The sequence below is a fragment of the Lactuca virosa genome, chromosome 1, assembly GCF_052849685.1.
Source record: "Lactuca virosa cultivar CGN04683 chromosome 1, Lactuca_virosa_CGN04683_v6, whole genome shotgun sequence".
Lineage (NCBI taxonomy): Eukaryota > Viridiplantae > Streptophyta > Magnoliopsida > Asterales > Asteraceae > Lactuca > Lactuca virosa.
This window is the reverse complement of record NC_136426.1, coordinates 214,766,612-214,780,727: the sequence shown is the minus strand read 5'-3', so window position 1 is coordinate 214,780,727 and position 14,116 is coordinate 214,766,612.

Sequence of the window (14,116 nt, the reverse complement as noted above, 5' to 3'; positions counted from 1 at the left end):
TATAGAGAGGCCTCGTGAGAAATCTATACATGAAAAGTACATCTTTCCAAAGTATCAGGACCCTAGCGTCCAGAGTCAGTCATGTCGGTCCAAGTATTCGCGGTAATAATACCATGGACGAACCCGAAACGCTAAGAACTTGTGTGCTCTATTCAGCACATGGTCCTATCAATCTCCATTCCATATCGTGTCGATGTTCGTTAATTTCGACATTACCGTCAGCCATGGTTCGACTTGGTTCGACCATGCGAGAATTCCAAGTGTTATGTAAAAAGAACTTTCACCTTATCCTAAGCGTCAAATAAAATTCATTTCGAACCTAATAGAAAACCTAATGCGAACCATCGGTTGTCTCTCTCATTCAACCTTTAGAAGTACCCAGGAGGGGGGTACCACGCGTTGTTGACCAACCCCATTAGACATTAAAAAGCGAAAGGCACTGCAGATATCCCGGAAGACAATAACCGCCCGAGGCCTACTCAATAGATCCTCCAGAAAGGCCACTTGCACCGCACGATCAAGTTCGTGAATCAAGAGAAAGAACTCGTGGGATTAACTTACTACTACTGAGTATATGCATTAGAGTGGTATATAATTTAGGTCAATAAGATTTAAGATGTGTGCTTCCTCCCTACTCCCTGTTCCTTGTCTGGCTGAGAGTCTGGGGTGGGACCACACATCTGAACATCCTGTCAGTCTCAATTTTATACGACTCATATACACTGAGTAATAGTGTTGAGCCAAGTATGAGGTCTACCACGAACCTTAAAATAAAACCCTTCATCATATACCCATAGGAATGGAGCTGAAGTCAAGAGAACAATTGTGGGTTGAGCTACTAAAATGACTACAAATTCGAAATTTGTTGTCATCCCGGTTAAGCCAACATAGTAGCTGACACCCTCAGTTAGGAAAAGTAACTCAAGTCGTAAGAGTCAAAAACATGGACTACGACCATCCATTCACGCCTGATCCCACGAATTAAGCATCTCAGTAGTGAGCCAAGAAACCTGGAAAGCTGTGACAGGATAAACCCTGATAAGAATGGATGAAAAAATTAGAGGTGCTGAGTGGCAGAGTCTGATGCCATCTAGATTTAACCTAGATAGAGAAACTCGGTAACATCGGAAAAGTAGTTGCAAGGGATGCTCGCACTACTCAAGCACTTCTTTCATCCAGATACAGACGAGAAGTGCCTAGGTCGAAAAGAGTTGTGATAGTGCCTCGTCATGTGAGAAAGTTACCGTCGCCCTATAGGTGATAGTCTGCATTCACCAAAGTTAATACTAGGATGCTAAGAACCGCATAATTACCTTCGCGACCAAGAATACTTGAGTAAAGTAGGCAGCGAGTTGCGTTAAGCTTTATAACCCAGGTCATAAAGAGATTGTGGACTCGACACCAGTCTTGGTGTTAGTCGACGGGTTATACAAGACCGCGCGCTTCCTACAAACTAGAGGAAACAACCATAATGGAGAAACTAATGGAGCATGTCTTAGAGATTTGTTAGACTACTAGGTGTTCCAAGGAATATTATCTCTAAGAGATAGTAGAACCACCTCCCGAGATAGTCAATCACTTCAGAAAATCTCTACAGGCGAATCTAGCCCTGATCACAGACTGCTATCCATGAAACAGCGAACCGAATGAGAGAACGATTCCTTCCGATTAGGGATTTTGTTGTGAAAGCATCTATTAGTCTATGATGAAAAATTTGAGTTATCTGTCGATGTGCTTGGTTTTGGAATGCTGAATAGGATTCTTGGCAATCTGGATTGCAGCCTCATTGTCACAAAAAATAGGGGTTTCTAGAAAGTTCAAACCGTAATCCAACAGCTGATGTTGGATCCATATGACTTGAGAACAACAGGCAGAAGCAGCGACATATTCCACCTCCGTCGTTGAGGTTGAGACTGTATGTTGTTTCTTGCACTGCCATGACACCAGCCGATCTTCCAGAAACTGACATGCCCCAGAAGTTGACTTCCTATCAAGCTCACAACCTCTGTAATTACTGTCAGCAAAAGCATATAAATCAAATTTAGAATTTTTCGGATACTAAAGACCCAATTTTGGGCTGCCTTTAAGATACGGAAAATTCTCTTGACAGCAATTAAATTGGAGTGTTTAGGATTAGCCTGGTAACGTGAGCATTGACAAACCACGAACATGATGTCTGGCCTGCTCGCGGTCAGATACATCAACGATCCGATCATCGATCTGTATTCAGTCTGATCTACGGATTCACCTTCAGGATCTGAAGTCAACAAGGGTCGCTCAGCCATCAGCGTCAAAGCAGGTTTTGCTTCTCTGAACCCGAACTTCTCTAGCATATCGTCAACATACTTGGCTTGATGGATCAGGATTCCGGTTGAATCTTGTTTGACCTGAAGCTCCAAAAACATGGTCATTTCTCCCAGAGAACTCATCTCAAACCTCTTCTTAATCACAGCTTCGAACTCCTTGCACAGTTGTGGACTCGTTGATCCGAAAATAATGTCATCGACGTATATCTGCATAAGAATCTGATCGGTACCAATATGCTTAATGAATAAGGTTTGATCGATTTTCCCCTGTGTATATCCATGCTCGAGCAAGTGCTTCGTAAGAGTTGCATACCACGCCCTTGGAGCTTGATGTAACCCATATAAAGCCTTGTCCAACTTGTAGACGTGATTCGGAAATTTCGAGTTGACAAACCTAGGAGGTTGATCAACGTAGATTTCTTCCTTCATAGTGCCGTATAGGAAGGCAGTCTTGATGTCTATTTGGTAAACCGTGAAATTCATGTAAGAAGCATACGCAAGGAAGATACGAATAGCCTCCAAGCGAGCAACCAGTACATAAACTTCGGTGTAGTCTAGACCCTCTATTTGTCGGAATCCACAAACGACCAATCGCGCCTTATTTCGCACAATAACTCCTGAATCATCTTGCTAGTTGCGATAAACCCAGCGCGTGTCGAGGGACTTCTTGCCTTTAGGTAATTCGACCAATTTCCAAACCCCTAACTTTTCAAACTGATTTAGCTCTTCATGCATTGCATCAACCCAGTTGGGCTCATTCAGTGCCATATTGACATTCTTTGGCTCTATTTGAGATATGATGCAAGAATAGAGACATGTGCTGACGTCTCCACTCTGACTCCGCATTTTAACACCTTCGCCCAGCTGACCAATGACGTTTTCGATCGAGTGATCACGTTGAAGTCTGGTGGGAAGCTCCTGGCAGATGTCGTTGAGCATTACGGGAAGGTTGTTGATGTTGATGTGTTCGTCATCTGCTGTATCAGACACTTCAGATGAGCTGGAATCACTAGAAGTGCTGGCCACATACTCGTTAGCAATCGGCTCAGGAAAGAGTAACTCCATGAAAGTCTGAGTTGCAGTGGAAGTGTCTCTGGTCTTGAAGTCTCTTTCCACAGGAGTAAGAGGAGTGGCTTCAGCATCTGGATCAGTTCTTTGACATGGCGAACCTGAGGAAGTACTTGTAACAGCTTCATCTACCGCAGGAGTCGTAGAGGGCACCATTGGTGGTTTGTACACAACAACATCTTCTTCTTCTTCAATAACTTCCTTCAAGTCGGAGCAGGAACCAGATAAATCATCTAAAGGCACATTTAACGATTTGAAAAGAGATGTGTAATCAAACAACCAATCTGGACCAACTCGGGCATCCGTCTCGTTCTCCTCCAACCAGCGCATGTCGAAGGATTCTACAATTTGTTTTGTCTTCTTGTTGTAGACCCTGTACGCCGTGCGAGCAGCATAACCCACAAAGTAACAATCATCAACCTTGGCGTTAAATTTGGGGTTGGATTCCAGATAAAAGAGGGTGCAAGGACAGCCAAAGATACGGAAATGACTAACAGATGACTTGTGACCGTAGAGAATCTCGTACGAGGTCTTCATCTGAGCTTTGTTGATCAGAACGCGATTTTGAATATAGCATGTCGTGTTGATCACCTCGGCCCAAAAGAAAGCTGGAAATTTAGAGTCACATAACATCGTCCTTGCAGCGTCTTGAATTGTACGGCTCCGCTGCTTAGCAACACGATTTTGTTGCGGTGTGCGAACAGCACTGTATTGACGCACTATCCCTTTTTCGGCACAAAAATGATCAAGAACGACATTCTTGAATTCCGTCTCATTGTCAGTTCTAAGCGCCTTCACTCGGTGATTGGTCTGATTCTCTATAATTACAATAAGCTTCTTAATCAGGTCAGCAATCCCAGCCTTGTTGGACAAAAAGAAGACCCACGTTAATCGTGAGAAATCATCTATCACTACCAAGCAGTATGAATATTTGTTGATGCTCAGGACGTTAACCGGACCAAATAAGTCCATATGCAACAATTGGAGCACCCGGTTGATCGAATTAACCTGTTTTGGCAGATGTGGCTTTCTGTGATGTTTTCCTTGAGCGCAAGCCACACATTTTTCAAACGTGATAAAGTGTTTAACAGGAAGCCCACACACTAGTTCATTCTTTGCAAATCAATTCAGGTTCTTGGCGTTAGCATGTCCAAGTCGACGGTGCCACAGCATAGCATTGTGCTCAGAAACCTTTGAGAATAGACAGGTGACCTGTTCAGGGAGATTGTTGTTCATGTCAATGATATATGCATTTTCGTCCCGTTTCGATTTCACAAGAATCCATTCATCTGGGATGACAATGCCTAGCTTCAAAATTAGACATTCCTTATCGGTGAAATGCGTAGAATATCCCTTGTCGCATATCTGAGAAACGCTTAACATACTGTGCTTCAACTCGAGCGCATAGTTGAAATTCTCGAAACTTAGCACTCCATTTGAAACTACTCCCCTTTGAGTGATTTTACCTCCATCTCCTCCCGCAAAGGAAACATAACCCCCATTAAATTTTTGAATGTCATGTAGTTGGGAGATGTCTCCGGTCATGTGCCTGGAACAACCGTTGTCGACATACCACGGTCTGACGACATTCCTAAGCGGTTGTTCCTACACAATGAGCGGGATTATTTAGATTTAGGGACCCAGGTCATAACAACCGTGGGTTTACCCTTAACATTCACAGACTTTTCCTTTTATTTTTCTAATTTTGAATTATCATCAGATACAGGATTAGAAGATGACGATGATTGGACAGGAGTTGATTTGGGCACCCACTGATAATTAGGTTTTCAAAGATTCACATGTCATTTAGAAATATTTTTCCTTTTCTTTAATCGTTTAGACTTTCAACTGGGATTAGTCGAAGATCCAGACGCACCCTTTGACGAAATTGACCTTGGCTTAGCCGTATACGATTTCGGCAAGGCACCTGTGGCTGGTTTAGTGAAAACCTGTTTGTTCATTTTAAGATCAACCCTTTTCTTTTCATTACTAACTTTCCAATCAGCATCACGAAAACGATATCTTGAGGACTTTCTCGTTAAAGACCTTCCTCGAGACTCATTTTCTCTCCTCGGTGTGAAAAATGTAGAAATGCCCTATTAGGACAATTTCGAGCAATGTGGCCGGCAGTTCCACAGTTAAAACAAAATTGTTTTTTATCATGAAAGCTGGTACTGCCTTTCTCTGATTTATTTTCTTTAATGACACCCTTACTTTTCCCACAAGTACATGTGCAAGGATCAGGTTGTGTGATTGGTGAGGGTGAAGTGGATGTGCTTGAAACAGGAACATCAATATTATCAAAGAAATCATCAAACATATCAAATAAACTTGAGTTATCAGACTTTGACGCAGAATCATCACAAGACACAACATTAGTTTTAGAATCAGAAATAAAAGTAACATCATTTGAAACAAAAACATCAGGTTCTGAAACAATATTATTATCATACACACTTTCTTCAGCTTCTTGCTTGAGTTGACTTAATGGTTGATCTGCATAGGAAGTAGAAATATTAGTATTTTCAACCTGAGGACCATTTCCCGACACAAATACATCAGGTTTGCTATATTTGAGATGTGTCTCTCTGTTTATTTCCTCTTTTATCAAAGGGTTATATTGATAGGTGTGATTAAAAGGAGGAGGAACTTTATCATATCCTAAACCCTTTTGTTGATTATCTTTGAATCTCAAACTATGTTCTATCATGGATGCAACTACTTCACTTGACACATCAAATTTTCTGAAATTAAAATCCGCATTTTCAAACTTATTTTTCAATGTGTCAAGTTCAGCAGTTAACTCCGCAAGTTGTTATGTCACATATCTATAGTTTGCACATTTATTGTTGTATTCTTCCTGAAGTTTCCTAAAATCTTTTGTTTTGGCTTCTAATTGTGCTTGTAGAGGCTTTTGTCCTTTCCTAAGTTGATATTTTTCGTATTTTAGGTCCTCGTTCTCTCTACGTAACAATTATATATGCTCAAGTAAATTTTTAACATTATCAATGCATGTTTGAGAACAAGAAATTTGACTTACCTCTTTCTTCTCAGGCTCTGGAGTAGTGGATACCATGAATGCAAATTGCAACTCCATCATTTCTTCCTCTGGGTCCACCTCAACTCTCTCTTCAGGAGTGTCATTGGCCTGGGCCAAGTAAGTATTTTCAGGTCCTGAAATGTTTAAGGCTTGAATCTGGTCCTCCCAGTCAAATGACTGAGCTACCACTGCCAGATTAGCAGTCTCATTGATAGCAGCAGAAGCTCCTCGATTGTTTCCAACTGGCACCATCGTTCAATCATTGTTTACCCTCCTGTCAGGCTTCGAACAATCATGTGCAAAGTGACCAGGCTCGTGACAGTTGTAGAAACGAAGCTTTCCCTTGTTAAAACCCACCTTCTTATCAGCATTTATTCCCCAATTGTTCTTCCCTGTCTTCTTTGCAAACTGCTTCGCCCTGAATACTGCCATCGCGATCTGCCATGTGATATCCATCTCTTCAACATCTTCAGGATGTATCTGATCAAGGTCTGCAAATGAAATTTGAGGAGGCAACTCTCCAGCAACAAAGGTGTTGTAGCAATTAACCAATCCAGATGCAAGAGCCATATTCTTTTCAGCATTTTTTTGGAGCAGATACTGGGGTAGGAGCTTTTGAGGAAGAAACAGCTTGTGTATAGGGCATTGATGGTGAAGCAACAAAAGGTGATGGTTGTGGAGCAAGAAATAGTTGACTTTGTGGTTGTTGAAAAACAAAGGCTTGACTTGGAGGAGAGGTAAAGGATGAAAAGGTATTGTTTGTGGAGATCCCGAGATTAGCAGCTGAGTAAGAATTCACATGATTGATTTCCCTTTGTTTGTCATCGAGATCACAAGCTTTGATGATTGCCATTGTTTCAGCCAGACTAAGTCGGTTAAGATCTTTTGTTTTCTTGATGACAGCAACATTCATATCCCATGCCTTCGGAAGAGAATTTAGAAGCTTCTTGTTGATTTCTGATCTAGGCACATAAATTCCGGCTGAACTCATTTCAGTAGTGAGTGTGGTAAATCGCTGTAATTGAGCTTCCAGGGTTTCTCCAAGAATATGATTAAACATATTGAACTTTTGTCTCCAGATCCTTATTGACCATTGTTGACTCTAGATCCTGAAGGTGAATCCGTAGATCAGACTGGATATTGATCGATGATCGGACTGCTGATGTATCTGACCGCGAGCAGGCCAGACATCATGTTCGCGGTTTGTCAATACGCACGTTACCAGGCTAATCATAAACACTCCCATTTAAGTGATGTCAAGAGAATTTTTCGGTATCTTAAAGGCAGCCCAAAATTGGGTCTTTGGTATCCGAAAAATTCTGAATTTGATTTATATGCTTTTGCTGACAATAACTACGGAGGTTGTGAGCTTGACAGGAAATCAACTTCTGGGGGATGTCAGTATCTGGGAGATCGGTTGGTGTAATGGCAGTGCAAGAAACAGCATACAGTCTCAACCTCAACGGCAGAGGCAGAATATGTCGCTGCTTCTGCTTGTTGTTCTCAAGTCATATGGATCCAACATCAGCTGATGGATTACGGTTTGAACGTTCTAGAAACCCCTATTTTTTGTGACAATGAGGCTGCAATCCAGATTGCCAAGAAACATGTCCAGCATTCCAAAACCAAGCACATCGACATCAAAGTGCATTTCATCCGAGATTGTTATGAGCCTTCGCTCATTCTGTTAGAACAGGTTCCCACTGCTAATAATGTGGCAGATTTGTTCACAAAATCGTTTAACAAAGCTTGATTTGATGTGTTGGTTGGATTTTTGAAAATGACTCATTTTGAGGACTAATTTTTATTTTAGGTAGTTTAAATTTGCGCATTTACCTTTCTTTTCTCTCCTATGCACAAATTTAGGGGGAGAAATAAAACAAAACAAAAATCAGAAAATTTTCAAAAATCCAAAAACATTAGAAAATCAGAAAAGCCAAAATTATGTTGCTAATGGTACGTGCTTGCTGGTAATGTGTTGGGAAGTGAAATCAACAGGTGATAAGATGCAATCTGAATTTGTGTAAGGTACCAAAGTTGAATTGTCTAGGCTCTGTGTTCAATGCATTGGTAGGCACGAAAGACTTAATTGGACTTGACTAGGTACAGATAAATTTAAGGAATTTAGAGACTTGATAAATCTTGACCTAGATAGATCCATTTAGCCTGACAATACGACGCTCGGGTAGGTTGAGCAGAGAGATATACATGGGAATCTGCGGATTACATAAATTAATCTGTATCTAGAATCGTGGTTTAACTTTTCCTCGATGTACGGACTCTGTCCTTAATTCCGGTATTGACGAGGCGACTGGGGAATTCCAATAAATTAGGTATGTAGAAGGGTATTTTCTTTCTTTCTTACTGTTAGCCATATGTTGCTTCCTCTGCTGATTGGAAGAGATCTGACATGGAATGCAACATATGCAACTTTGTCTCTCTGCATCTTCTTCTATGCAATTCTTTCTACCTATTAGTCATATGTTGTCTCCTTTGCGCGATCGAAAGATTCGACCTGGTACACAACATATGAACCAATCTACTTCTCAATCCCTCTAAATTCTGGTTAGTCATATGTTTCACTCTCTGCGTGATTGTAATAGATCCGACCTGGGTGTACAACATATGCATTCTAAATCTGTCTTCTCCCATAATAATTGTCTGCTCATCTAAAGCAAGGAGTATTTTGGAAGTCCCTGATTATTGGGGTATATCAGGAAGCGGGAAACATGTTCTAGTACAACTAAAACTGAACAATTAAGAGGTTGTCTGTAGATCTCGCTGCTCGATTTAGGTGGACAACAATATCCTTGGTCGTCGTCAGCTGAATGGTCCTTAGGAATTTTGTCTAGGAACGTAGGGTCATTCAATTGACTGATCACTGATAGAATGTCCTAATTTTGTCACAAATTTTTCGTGTTTAAGTGGACCACAATACCGACGATTGACCAGATCTATTCATGAAGATGGAGGTACCGAAAAACAGATTGAGGCTGTGTAATAACTTTGATCCCAAAATCACAAAATTATTATCTGTAACTGTGAAAAATAGAAATTAGTGTTAATTCATTTTAATTTCAATTTTTAATTTTAATTTTAATTTTATTTTGCTAAAAAACACAAATTAAAATATTTTTAGTTTAAATTTTTAGATTTTATTTTATTTTTATTATTTTTATTTTATTTTAATTTTGAGTCTTCAAAATGAATTATTCTTAAATAAATTGATGTATTGGGCTAGGACTTAAAGCATCTTGGGCATGTAGCCCATTAGAGATGGACCGGGATGGGTCCTGATATAAAAGGTGGAGTTCTCAGCCGTTAACCTCTTTACTCCCATTATCTGACCACGGTCGTGAACTCATACCACCGACTTTCTCTTTAGATTTTCTGATTCACGTCTTTCTTGTGTTTTCACCCGAAATTGCTTGTTGTTCTGTGTAGGTACCCTCAAAACGATCACATTCATGCTAAATCTAACTAGAATCGACATGATTTTAAGGGTTTATTGAACTGAAAATGGATTTTCGGCACTGTGGAGCGTTCACGGCCCTTGAAGGGTTCACGGCTGTCAACCCGTTTACGGCCGTGAACCCCCATTTTGAGCCGTGAACCCCATTTTACTCTAAATTAAATTTTTTACTTAATCAAATCAAATTTAAAAGCCTATAACTGTTAAATGAGAAAAACTTGGTGTTTATGGTTTAAATAAAATGTTTTCTCACTTGGCTTGGTTGGTGCAGATCAAAAATGGCTGAATTAAAGTTTGTTGAATTAAAGTTTGCTGACATTCACAACTTAGCTAGTTTCTTGGTTGATCCACCAGCAATCCAAACTGAATTCAAGTCCATGGTTCTTGGATTGAGAAGATGTCGTCTAGCTACTGCTCTTACAACTAGTCCTGTTATTTACCAAAGATTGATCAAGGAGTTCTGGAGCAATGCGGCAGTGCTAAAAGATGAAAATGATATAAAATCCATAGAAGCAGTTGTCAAAGGAAAGAAAATCTTAGTGACGGAGCACATCATCCGTGAAGTACTACAAATTAATGACAAAGAGCAGATCAGACTGAAGAAATCATCAAACAAATGGGCTACGAAGGGGTGTTTCCTCCAACTATTAAGAAGCTTCTACCCCCTTACTGGATATTTTTAGCTCATGCGTTCGTGAGCTGCATACTGAACGATATTCGAGTTTTCGATCTTGAAGCTGAAAACTCTCAGAAGTCTAAATATATCTACAACCTTCAGCTGAATCTGGGTGCTCTATCAGCGGGTTATTTTGACTTGAAAAACAAATTGATTGCCGAGTTTGGTGATAAATTCAAGACAATAGTCGAAGATCCAAATGTCACTGAAGTTTCTCCTAGCACCCATGCTCACCCTCAACAACAAGATATCATTGTGGATTCACCACCCACCAGAACCACAACGATTGTCAATCGTTTTGAAAAGGAACCTGCCCAGGCGTCTCCTCGGATTACTATCAAACATGCCAAAAGGAAGGTAACAACTGAGAAGAGAGAGGGTTGGCTTTTCATGAAAAATTCTAATGAGAACCGTTGTGTAGACAAACCCCAACTCACTGTGACCGATCTTGAAAAAAGGAAGTCTGGCGACAAGTTTGGCGATCGTTCAGGAATAAATATATGGGGATTTGATGATGAAACTAAATTGTGGGTGGTGAAGAGGAAATCCGGTAACTCGGAATATTACAAGAGCATTCACGACTTTTGTTCCTGGACGAGGGTCGATCTTTCTGAACTCTCAGTTGCTCCGTTCCACAATCCTTCCCACAACACTAGTGCCTTTAACTTCAAATGATTTCTAGAAAGGCATGTCAATGAAGAGTTTTCTAACATGAAGACAGCAGAATCACTCATTAGAAGAGACAAGGAGGTGCTCTATCCCAAAACCAATGAGCCAATGAAGATAGTGTTGTGGCCTGCCACAAAACAATTGAAAGAAATTCCTATTCCTTTACATTTAAATGAGGGATATCTTGACCGTATGGAATTTTGGGCTTTCAATGAGGTCACAGCCACAACAGTGATCAAGTTTTTTCGTCTTGTCAATGCTAAAGATCTTTTGAGTTTTAGGGAGCGAGATGTTCACACCTTGGCTCAACATCAAATTGTATGCAAGTCGGATTTACTGGAGCCAGCTGCAAAAGAGTTCACTTCAATGGTTGCGACAATAATTGAAAATAAGCTATGGCTGGGAGCAATGGGGAAATCAGATGTGATGCTGTTTGAGAAGTGAAGACAATAGAAGCCTTGAGTTATGGCTAGCCACAAACCAAGGGGGAGATTGATAGGTCATAGCTTTGTGGTTTGGGCTAGTCATTCATCTTGTATAAGTCTTGATAGGGTTTATGGTGTTTTTCTCATTTTGTTTTGTGTTCACGATTGTGAGGGTGTTTACAGCCGTGAACATGTTCACGGCCGTGAACCCTGTTTGCGGTTGGTCTGTTCCATATAAATAAGAGTCTGTCAGTGACGTTGTCAGCCTGTTTGCGGCCTATGTATGCATGCTCAAGGTGTACCTGACGTTTTTATGATATAAACGTGTGCATGCTTGATTTAATCCTTTCTCTACTCCATTATTATTCGGTTTGATTGTTGTTTGTTTGATCACTGGTTAAGATACTTGGAATCGGGACTTTACAAGCATGAACCAGAACAAGCTCCTCATAGAGTATCTTTAAAGCGAGCTCGGTAATCATCGTCTTCTAATAAATCGAAATGGCTATTTAAGAAGAATTCCGATCAGAACATTCGTGGAGACCAACCCCAACTCACAGTAACAGAACTTAAGAAGAATAAGTTTGATTCCAAGTATGGAGATCGTTCAGGAATTCTGATGTGGGGATTCCATGACAAGCTGAATATGTGGCTTGTGAAGCGTAAAAGTATGAATGTGGAGTACTACAAGGACAAACACGACTTTAGTTCATAGACGAGAGTTGATCTGTCTGAACTTGCAAGTGCTCCCTTTTCTAACCCATCCAATGATACACGAGCAACATATTTCAAGCTTTTTCTGGAGAATCAAGTGAAGATGAATTTTTCCAGGATGAAGAATGCAGAATTATTTGTCAAGCACTTCAAGGACGTATTGGATCCAAAGACTAACGAGTCGTTCAGAGCTGTGATGTGGCCCCCTACTGACCAAGTGAGACAGATTCATATAGTACAGAACTTTCAAGATGTTTCACTAAGAAATATGTTTTACTAGGTCTATGATGATGCCACAGCTTCTGCTGTCATCAAATTTCCAGACGATGTATTTCGATTGATCGACAAGAAGGATTTGCTTCAGTTTGGTAAATGGGACATTCACACTCTGGCTCAACATCAAATACATGTTGCTGATGAAATTTTTGAGATTGCTGCTAAAGAGTTCACGACGATGATTGCAAAGATTATAGAAAAGAAGATGTAGTTGGGTGCAATGGGAAGGTCGGATGTGCTCATCGTTGAAAAGGACTAAAACTATGCTAGCCTCAAACCAAGGGGGAGACTGTTAGGTCACATTTTTTTGGTTTGAGCTACTCATCTATCTGTATAGGTCCAATAGGGTTTTTGGTCATGTTACTTAGTGTTTGCGGTTGGGTTTACGGTCGAGTAGGGTTCACGGTCGTGAACCTGTTCACGGTCGTGAACCTGTTCACGGCTGTGAACATGTTTGCGGCTGGTATTGGTATAAATAGCGTGTCAGATGTAAGATAGACGTGTATGTATGTGTATTCCAAGTGTACCAGACGTTTACTGTCGTGAATATAAACGTGTGCATTTGTTGGAATCTCTTTGCTTCTACTCCTTCTTCTTGTTCTTATTGTTTTGATTACTTGATATGTGTTTGATCACTGGTTGGTTCCTGGATTTGGGACTTACAGATGTTCTTCTCTGTCCATTTCTTCCTGGGTCATATGTGTAGCAAAATAGTTGTGATTGAGAGGAGGAAGAACGCTACTATAACCTAGACCTACTTGTTTCTTATCCTTCCACTTCATTTGTTTTTCTATCATCGTTGCAACTTTCTCACTTTACACATCGAATTTTTTAAGTTAAAATCAGCATTTTCAAAACGGATTTTCAATGTGTCAAGTTCGTCAGTCACAGAGGCAAGTTGTTTCTTAATGAAGTTGTAATTCTCACATTTGTTACTATAATCTTCCTGCAACTGCCTAAAATCCTTAATCTTGGCCTCTAATTGTTATTTTAATGGTATCTGGCCTCTTCTAAGGTTATACCCCTCATACTTCAGGTCCTCATTCTGTCTACGCAATAATTTTATCTACTCACGTAAGAATTTATTAGTATCAATACATGTTTGAGAGCAAGAATTTTGACTGACCTCCTTTTTCTCCGGTTTAGGGGTTGTAGAAACCATGAATGCAAACTGAAGCTCCATCAATTCTTCCTCAAGGTCCATCTCAGCTCTATCTTCAGAAATGCCATTGATCTGGGCCAGATGGGCATTTTCAGGTCCTGAAATGTTCAGGGCCTAAATCTGGTCCTCCCAGTCAAATGACTGAGCTACCACTGCCAGATTGGTAGTCTCATTCTTAGCAGCAGCAGCTCCTCGGTTGTTTCCTACTAGCACCATCGTTCGATCATTGTCCACCCTCCTGTCAGGCTTCTGACAGTCACAAGCAAAGTGACCAGGCTACTGACAGTTGAAGCAACGAAGCTTTCCCT